The sequence below is a fragment of the Bubalus kerabau genome, chromosome X, assembly GCF_029407905.1.
Source record: "Bubalus kerabau isolate K-KA32 ecotype Philippines breed swamp buffalo chromosome X, PCC_UOA_SB_1v2, whole genome shotgun sequence".
Taxonomy (NCBI): domain Eukaryota; kingdom Metazoa; phylum Chordata; class Mammalia; order Artiodactyla; family Bovidae; genus Bubalus; species Bubalus kerabau.
In genome coordinates this window covers 84,734,744-84,745,089 of record NC_073647.1, presented here as the reverse complement: position 1 = coordinate 84,745,089, position 10,346 = coordinate 84,734,744, and positions in this window count along the sequence as shown.

The window sequence follows — 10,346 nt, the reverse complement described above, 5'->3', positions numbered from 1 at the left end:
TATCCATTCATCTGCTGATGGGCATCTAGGTTGCTTCCATGTCCTGCTTATTATAAACAATGCTGTGATGAACATTGGGGTACACGTGTCTCTTTCCCTTCTGGTTTCCTCAGTGTGTATGCCCAGCAGTGGGATTGCTGGATCATAAGGCAGTTCTATTTTCAGTTTTTTAAGGAATCTCCACACTGTTCTCCATAGTGGCTGTACTAGTTTGCATTCCCACCAACAGTGTAAGAGGGTTCCCTTTTCTCCACACCCTCTCCAGCATTTATTGCTTGTAGGCTTTTGGATCGCAGCCATTCTGACTGGTGTGAAATGGTACCTCATAGTGGTTTTGATTTGCATTTCTCTGATAATGAGTGATGTTGAGCATCCTTTCATGTGTTTGTTAGCCATCTGTATGTCTTCTTTGGAGAAATGTCTATTTAGTTCTTTGGCCCATTTTTTGATTGGGTCATTTATTTTTCTGGAGTTGAGCTGTAGGAGTTGCTTGTATATTGTTGAGATTAGTTGTTTGTCAGTTGCTTCATTTGCTATTATTTTCTCCCATTCTGAAGGCTGTCTTTTCACCTTGCTAATAGTTGCTTTTGTTGTGCAGAAGCTTTTAAGGTTAATTAGGTCCCATTTGTTTATTTTTGCTTTTATTTCCAATATTCTGGGAGGTGGGTCATAGAGGATCCTGCCGTGATGTATGTCAGAGAGTGTTTTGCCTATGTTCTCCTCTAGGAGTTTTATAGTTTCTGGTCTTACGTTTAGATCTTTAATCCATTTTGAGTTTATTTTTGTGTGTGGTATTAGAAACTGTTCTAGTTTCATTCTTTTACAAGTGGTTGACCAGTTTTCCCAGCACCACTTGTTAAAGAGACCGTCTTTAATCCACTGTACATTCTTGCCTCCTTTGGCAAAGACAAGGTGTCCATATGTACGTGGATTTATCTCTGGGCTTTCTATTTTGTTCCGCTGATCAATATTTCTGTCTTTATGACAGTACCATACTGTCTTGATAACTGTGGCTTTGTAATAGAGCCTGAAGTCAGGTAGGTTGATTCCTATAGTTCCCTTCTTCATTCTCAAGATAGCTTTGGCTATTCGAGGTTTTTTGTATTTCCATACAAATTGTGAAATTATTTTTTCTAGCTCTGTGAAGAATATCGTTGGTAGCTTGATGGGGATTACACTGAATCTATAAATTGCTATGGGTAGTATACTCATTTTCACTATATTGATTCTTCCAATCCATGAACATGGTATATTTCTCCATCTGTTAGTGTCCTCTTTGATTTCTTTCACCAGTGTTTTATAATTTTCTATATATAGGTCTTTAGTTTCTTTAGGTAGATATATTCCTAAGTATTTTATTCTTTCCGTTGCAATGGTGAATGGAATTGTTTCCTTAATTTCTCTTTCTGTTTTCTCATTATTAATGTATAGGAAGGCAAGGGATTTCTGTGTGTTGATTTTATATCCTGCAACTTTACTATAGTCATTGATTAGTTCTAGTAATTTTCTGGTGGAGTCTTTAGGGTTTTCTATGTAGAGGATCATGTCATCTGCAAATAGTGAGAGTTTTACTTCTTCTTTCCAGTGTGGATTCCTTTTATTTCTTTTTCTGCTCTGATTGCTGTGGCCAAAACTATGTTGAATAGTAATGGTGAAAGTGGGCACCCTTGTCTTGTTCCTGACTTTAGAGGTAATGCTTTCAATTTTTCACCATTGAGGATAATGTTTGCTGTGGGTTTGTCATATATAGCTTTTATTATGTTGAGGTATGTTCCTTCTATTCCTGCTTTCTGGAGGGTTTTATCATAAATGGATGTTGAATTTTGTCAAAGGCTTTCTCTGCATCTATTGAGATAATCATATGGTTTTTATTTTTCAATTTGTTAATGTGGTGTATTACATTGATTGATTTGTGGATATTGAAGAATCCTTGCATCCCTGGGATAAAGCCCACATGGTCATGGCGTATGTTCTTTTTAATGTGTTGTTGGATTCTGATTGCTAGAATTTTGTTAAGGATTTTTGCATCTATGTTCATCAGTGATATTGGCCTGTAGTTTTCTTTTTTTGTGGGATCTTTGTCAGGTTTTGGTATTAGGGTGATCGTGGCCTCATAGAATGAGTTTTGAAGCTAACCTTCCTCTGCAATTTTCTGGAAGAGTTTGAGCAGGATAGGTGTTAGCTCTTCTCTAAATTTTTGGTAGAATTCAGCTGTGAAGCCGTCTGGACCTGGGCTTTTGTTTGCTGGAAGATTTTTGATTACAGTTTCAATTTCCGTGCCTGTCATGGGTCTGTTAAGATTTTCTATTTCTTCCTGGTCGAGTTTTGGAAAGTTGTACTTTTCTAAGAATCTGTCCATTTCTTCCACGTTGTCCATTTTATTGGCATATAATTGTTGATAGTAGTCTCTTAACGATCCTTTGTATTTCTGTGTTGTCTGTTGTGATCTCTCCATTTTCATTTCTAATTTTATTGATTTGATTTTTCTCCCTTTGTTTTTGATGAGTCTGTCTACTGGTTTGTCAATTTTATTTATCCTTTCAAAGAACCAGCTTTTGGCTTTGTTGATTTTTGCTTTGGTCTCTTTTGTTTCTTTTGTATTTATTTCTGCCCTAATTTTTAAGATTTCTTTCCTTCTACTAACCCTGGGGTTCTTCATTTCTTCCTTTTCTAGTTGCTTTAGGTGTAGGGTTAGGTTATTTATTTGACTTTTTTCTTGTTTCTTGAGGTACGCCTGTATTGCTATGAACTTTCCCCTTAGGACTGCTTTTAAAGTGACCCATAGGTTTTGGGTTGTTGTGTTTTCATTTTCATTAGTTTCTACGTAAATTTTGATTTCTTTTTTTATTTCTTCTGTGATTTGTTGGTTATTCAGCAGCGTGTTGTTCAGCCTCCATATGTTGGAATTTTTAATAGTTTTTCTCCTGTAATTGAGATCTAATCTTACTGCATTGTGGTCAGAAAAGATGCTTGGAATGATTTGTATTTTTTTGAATTTACCAAGGCTAGCTTTATGGCCCAGGATGTGATCTATCCTGGAGAAGGTTCCATGTGCGCTTGAGAAAAAGGTGAAATTCATTGTTTTAGGATGAAATGTCCTATAGATATCAATTAGGTCTAACTGGTCTATTGTCTCATTTAAAGTTTGTGTTTCCTTGTTAATTTTCTGTTTAGTTGATCTATCCATAGGTGTGAGTGGGGTATTAAAGTCACCCACTATTATTGTGTTATTGTTAATTTCTCCTTTCATACTTGTTAGCATTTGTCTTACATACTGCGGTGCTCCCGTGTTGGGTGCATATATATTTATAATTGTTATATCTTCTTATTGGATTGATCCTTTGATCATTATGTAGTGACCATATTTGTCTCTTTTCAAAGCCTTTGATTTAAATTCTATTTTATCTGATATAAGTATTGCTACTCCTGCTTTCTTTTGGTCCTTATTTGCATGGAAAATCTTTTTCCAGCCCTTCACTTTCAGTCTGTGTGTGTCCCCTGTTTTGAGGTGGGTCTCTTGTAGACAACATATGTAGGGGTCTTGTTTTTGTATCCATTCAGCCAGTCTTTGTCTTTTGGTCGGGGCAGTCAACCCAGTTACGTTTAAGGTAATTATTGATAAGTATGATCCCATTGCCATTTAATTTCTTGTTTTGGGTTCGATTTTATACACCATTTTTGTGTTTCCTGTCTAGAGAATATCCTTTAGTACTTGTTGGAGAGCTGGTTTGGTGCTGCAGAATTCTCTCAGCTTTTGCTTGTCTGAAAAGCTTTTGATTTCTCCTTCATATTTGAATGAGATCCTTGCTGGGTACAATAATCTGGGCTGTAGGTTATTTTCTTTCATCACTTTAAGTATGTCTTGCCATTCCCTCCTGGCTTGAAGAGTTTCTATTGAAAGATCAGCTGTTATCCTTATGGGAATTCCCTTGTGTGTTATTTGTTGTTTTTCCCTTGCTGCTTTTAATATTTGTTCTTTGTGTTTGATATTTGTTAATTTGATTAATATGTGTCTTGGGGTGTTTCGCCTTGGGTTTATCCTGTTTGGAACTCTCTGGGTTTCTTGGACTTGAGTGATTATTTCCTTCCCCATTTTAAGGAAGTTTTCAACAATTATCTCTTCAAGTATTTTCTCATGGTCTTTCTTTTTGTCTTCTTCTTCTGGGACCCCTATGATTTGAATGTTGTAGCGTTTAATATTGTCCTGGAGGTCTCTGAGATTGTCCTCATTTCTTTTAATTAGTTTTTCTTTTATCCTCTCTGATTCATTTATTTCTACCATACTATCTTCTAATTCACTAATCCTATCTTCTGCCTCTGTTATTCTACTATTTGTTGCCTCCAGAGTGTTTTAAATTTCATTTATTGCATTATTCATGATATATTGACTCTTTTTTATTTCTTCTAAGTCCTTGTTAAACATTTCTTGCATCTTCTCAATCCTTGATCCAGGCTAGTTATCTGTGATTCCATTTTAATTTCAAGATTTTGGATCAATTTTGCTATCATTATTTGGAATTCTTTATCAGGTAGATTCCCTATCTCTTCCTCTTTGGTTTGGTTTGGTGGGCATTTATCCTGTTCCTTTACCTGCTGGGTATTCCTCTGTCTCTTCATGTTGTTTAAATTGCTGAGTTTGGGGTGTCCTTTCTGTATTCTGGCAGTTTGTGGAGTTCTCTTTATTGTGGCATTTCCTCGCTCTGTGTGGGTTTTTACAGGTGGCTTGTCAAGACGTTTCTTGTTTGGGGAAGCTTGTGTCGGTGTTCTGTTGGGTGGAGCTGTATTTCTTCTCTCTGGAGTGTAATGAAATGTCCAGTAATGAGTTATGAGATGTCTATGGTTTTGGGGTGACTTTGGGCTGCCTGTATCTTGGAGCTCAGGGCTGTGTTCCTTGTTGCTGGAGAATTTGCTTGGTATGTCTTGCCCTGAAACTTGTTGGCCCTTGTGTGGTGCTTGGTTTCAGTGCAGGTATGGAGGCATTTGATGAGCTCCTGTCAATTAATGTTCCTTGGAGTCAGGAGCTCCCTGGAGTCAGGGTTTGGACTTAAGCCTCCTGCTTCCAGTTATCAGTCTTATATTTACAGTAGTTTCATAGCTTCTCCTTCTATACAGCACCATTGATAAAACATCTACATTAAAGATGAAAAGTTTCTCTACCCTGAGGGTAACCCAGAGAGGTTCACAGCGTTACATGGAGTAGAGAAGAGGGAGGAGGGAATTAGAGGTGAGCCGAATGAGATGAGGTGGAATCAATAGAGGAGAGAGTGGGCTATCCAGTAATCTCTTCCTTATGTGCACTCCACAACTGGACTGCTCAGAGTTGTTCACGGAGTTATACAGAGAAGAGAAGAAGGAGGAAGTTGACAGAGGTGGCCAGGAGGATAAAAGCGGGGGATGAAAAGCAGGGAGACAGATCCAGCCAGTAATCAGTTCCCTAAGTGCTCTCCACCGTCTGGAACACACAGAAATTCACAGAGTTGGGTAGAGTAGAGAGGGGTTAGGGAGGGGACACAGGCGACCTGGTGGAGAAAATGGAGAGTCCAAAGGGAGAGAGAGCAGTTAAGCCAGTAATCTCGCTCCCTAGTGATAAATGGGTACTGAAGATTGGGTTCTTAAAGGTACAAAATTGGTAACAAATGCATAAAAGCAAAAATTAAAAATCTAGAGTAGAGTTTGGAATTTTAAAAATATGATGTTAAGGAAAAGAAGAAGGAAAAGAAAGAGAGAAAAAACGAACAAACAAAAACAAACAAAGTCATGAAAATTATAAAGAAAATATAGGTACAAAATTGATAACTAATACCAAAAAGCAAAAGTTAAAAATCTAGAGTAGAGTTTGGAATTTCAAAAATACAATGTTAAAAAAAGAAGAATAAAAAGAAAGAGAGGAAAAAAAAAAAACAAGAACAAACAAAGTTGCATAAATTATAAAGAAAATACAGGTACAAAATTGATAACAAATACCAAAAAGCATAAATTAAAAATCTTGAGTAGAGTTTGGAATTTCAGATATACAATGTTATTTAAAAGAAGAAGAGATAGAAACAGAGAAAAAGAAAAAGAAAAAATCAAAAAGTCACAGAAATTATAAAAAAAAAAAAACTATAGGTACAAAATTGATAACAAATAACAAAAAGCTAAAATTAAAAATCTAGAGTAGAGTTTGGAATTTCAAAAATACAATGTTAAAGAAAAGAAGGAAAAAAAAGTCAAAAAATTATAAAATATATATATATGAAGTTTGCTTTTAAAAAAATGGGGTCTTCTTTTTTTTTTTTTTTTTTTTTGCAAAGTAATGGGTTATAAAAGTGAAAATTAAAGGAATAATAGAGGACTTAAAAATTTTCTTTTAAAAATTAAAAAAAAGAATTAAAGAATGATCATAAAAATAGTAAAAATATATCTAGGGCTTTCTCTGGTTTTGTTGTGAGTATTGCGGGTTCAGTTCATTTTTGGCTAGTTCCTTGGTCCGACTTATATTTCTCAAGATCTATAGGCCCCTTCCTATGTAGTTGGTACTAACCACAGGGTTTTAATCTATTTCCTGTAGCTTTCAAGGCGGTTCCCTCTGTTATAGCTTCTTCTGTTTGCTGGTCTCTTCAGTGTCTGGTTTCCACCCTGACACAAAGGGGACGGTGGAGGACACTTTTTTTTTTTTTTTTTTTTTTAGGGTCACTTGTTCAGTCGCGCTGAGGGGAGGTAGGGAGGGATGCTGCAAACAAATAACACTGGCATGTGTTTGCAGTGCCTCAGCCACACTGGGTCTGCCCCCCATTCACGGCATGTGTAGCCTCCCTGCCCACGCTGCTCAGGCTCTAGGTTGCTCCGCCAGGAACCATCCGTGGCCGGCCCTGGGTTGCCTGCACTTCCAGGTCCAAGCCGCTCAGGTTCAGGCACTCAGGTAGTCCTCAGAGGCGCAGACTCTCGGTTGGGCCTGCGTTTTGTGCCCTTCCCAGATCCGAGCAGCTCAGGTGATGAGGTGCTTGGCACGCATGATTGCTGAGACTTATCGCCTCCCCACCACTCGGTTATCTAGGTGTGCACCAGCGCACCTTCTCAGGCAGATGTTGACCGTCCAGCCCCCCAAGAAGTTTTAGTTAGCAAAGAAGCCTGCTTACAGTTTTATAGATAATGTCTCTCTGGGGCTGCAATTGTCCCCTTCCAGCTCTGGCTGCCTATCACGGGAGGGGGATGGTCTGCCGCCGGCTATCTCTGTTCAGTCCTTTGTTCCGTGCACGGGCCTGGCGGTGTCTTAGGTTAGGGCTGGCTTTTCACGTGGTAGATATCCCACAGTCTGGTTTGCTAGCCCAAATTATTTCGCTCAGATTGTGCTCGGGGTATTCAGGCCAGATCCTTGCAATGCAGTCCGCGCCGCGCCTCCCTGCCCAGCCCCCGCTTGCTAATGGCGGATGCAGGCGTCTGCGCTGCTTCTCCACTGGGGGAGTTACCGTAGGGCTCACAATGTGCGGGTTTTAATTGTTTATTTTTCCTTCCTGTTATGTTGCCCTCTGTGCTTCCAAGGCTCGGCACAGATTCGGCAGCGAGAAGGTTTCCTGGTGTTTGGAAACTTCTCTCTTTTTAAGACTCCCTTCCTGGGACAGAACTCTGTCCCTCCCTCTTTTGTCTCTTTTTTTGTCTTTTATATTTTTTTCCTACCTCCTTTTGAAGACTTGGGTTGCTTTTCTGGGTGCCTGATGTCCTCTGCTGGCATTCAGAAGTTGTTTTGTGGAATTTACTTGGCGTTTAAATGTTCTTTTGATGAATTTGTGGGGGAGAAAGTGTTCTCCCCATCCTACTCCTCTGCCATTTTAGCTCCTCCTCAGGCTAGTGTTTTTGGACTAAAGAAAATAGTTCTTCACACAAATAAACAGCTAGGTTCAATATATGAGAGAATTTCTGAAAATAATTAATTTAAAGATAATTAATACATAGTCAGGAAAGTATGTATCACTCCATTATAGTATGGTCATAATCTTGCTATCAGGCTGAGCCAATAAAACATATGGTTATAATTCCCTGAAATTCTAAAATTCTAATAAGTAGTATTGAAGCACAGAAGAAAAGAGAAATGTATAGCAAAATTATTTAAAATATTGCTTAAAATCTCTAGATGTTTGACCCGAGTATATACCTTGTGCAATTTTTAGGTGAAATAATTGCAAGTTATTTACTATTTTAAAATATAAATAAACCAGCCAAAATGTTTTAGAGTCTAGATATCAGGAGACTGAGAACAAATGCTTAAAAATAATTCAGAAATAAATATTTCAATATGAAAATAAATGGAAGTATAAAAATTATTAAAATAAATAATGAGTAAAGACATACTTAGCTTAGTAAATTTCGTAGAAAAGTATCCAAAAAACAACTGCTTATTGGAAAATGTCATTCAAAACAAGAAAAAATTAGAAAAAAGTTGGTGCCACCACCATATTGAAAAATCAAGAAATGTCAGTCACATGAAGATCATTGAAAGCATAAGTTCAATAAACTTGAAACTTAGGTTAGTGACATGAAGCCTAGGTTAGTTAAATTCAGTTTTGTTGGTGATTTAATATAGAGCTACACATGCAGGCACAAACACACATTTATCTACAAAATTGTACAAGAGTAGAGAGTGAAAATAACTGATGTTAGCCAGCTTACAAATAATTAAACATACATTATTCACAGATTATCAAGTAATTATTGCCAAATGAGAATACTAACTATAAGTCAATTAAATATAATTATTAAGAAATATAACATGGCATCTTACACACATGCAAAGAAGAAATCAACAGACTCAAGTAAATCTTAGTTAGACTGGAAGCAAAGCTTAAATTAACTAAAATGAAGCAAACTTTGGCAGCTGAAATTGCCTATAATAAATAAATAATAGCTTGCACTTTTTCAATTTTTCAAACTTCATAGGCCTTTGTAAACTTCTCATATAATTTGATCCTCACAAGAACCCTGTTCAATCTCAGCTATCTTATTTGTAAAAATGGAATTAATAATCACTATACCTTGTCTACTACCTAAGACATAGTAGAGGCCTAATAAAATGTAATAATAATAATAATAATATTTGTGTGTGCTGTTATCCATCAGAAAATGTCCTTCATCTTTAAAACCCATCTTCTTGTGAACTGTTTTCTGACTCATCCACCATACAAAATTGTATGCTTCTTCTTGTCTTTCCCCTAACTGTGTGCTATTCCTTTATTTTAAGACTTATTATTGCTTTATACTCATTAGGTTTTTTTTTTTTTTTTTTTTTTTTTTTTTTTGCTGTGTTTTTCTCATTAAGACCTCTCTTGAGACCAGGGATTTTGTTGTACTTCATTTATATCTCCAGCAAAAGCTACAGTGATTGGCACCTGGTAGATGTTCAATATATATTTATTAAAAGAAAATGCAATGACTGTTCTCAACAACTTCAAGGATATGCTTCATTGCCTTCAGGATCTTGGAATTGTACTCAGGACAATAAAGGAGTATATTAAAAAAACAACAAAAACTTTGATATTGATTGTGTTATTCATATACCTAGAGTTGCAGGGATTTTTTTAATACCTAACACTGGATTATTCTTAAGAAATGTTTATAGTGATAATGAAAAAGACAACAAGAATCTTTGAACAAAGACCACAAAGAAGGCCCATACTTACTTTCTTAACACTCTGCTTTATCACTGAAGTAAAACATTGTGAGGATGTACAAAGATAATGTATGGAAACACTTTAACACAATGCCTAAAGCATACAAAGAAATCAAAATGGTTATGTGCAGAAAGAATGAAGATAGAGAGAGAGAATAAAAAGAGAGAAAAAGAGAAGGAGGAAGAAGGGGAGAGAGAGAAGAAATATGGAAGGAAGGGAAAACAACAGTTCAATCTCAGTCTGATCTGGAGTGTCTGCTGTTACTTCCTTATCTGCCTTCTTTAGAGGAATTTTAAAAGAAAGTAAAAGCACTTCTTAAATATGAAGAATCATTATGCTTACTATTATGAATGTCATTTCATTAAAGAAAGGAAGTTTGAACTGAAGATGAAATGAAAAAAAAAAAACACCTTATTTCTTGTTAATCAAATGCAGTGAATGAAAAAATGCAGGTTTAGAAGGGTTAAAACTTGACAGAGGACAAAATTTGATTGCTAAAAGAAATTATCTGTACACTTTTGAAAATCTTTTAAAAACTATCTTAAAAAAACACATCAAACTCTTATGAGTGCTTTATATACTATTTGCTGAGAACTATAATCATTTAATTCAAATTTTTAGCCTTCTTTATTTTTCATATCTTCATAAGGAGCATTCATTGCTGTATGAGCAAGAAAGCCTTGCTGAAGACATTCCGGATAG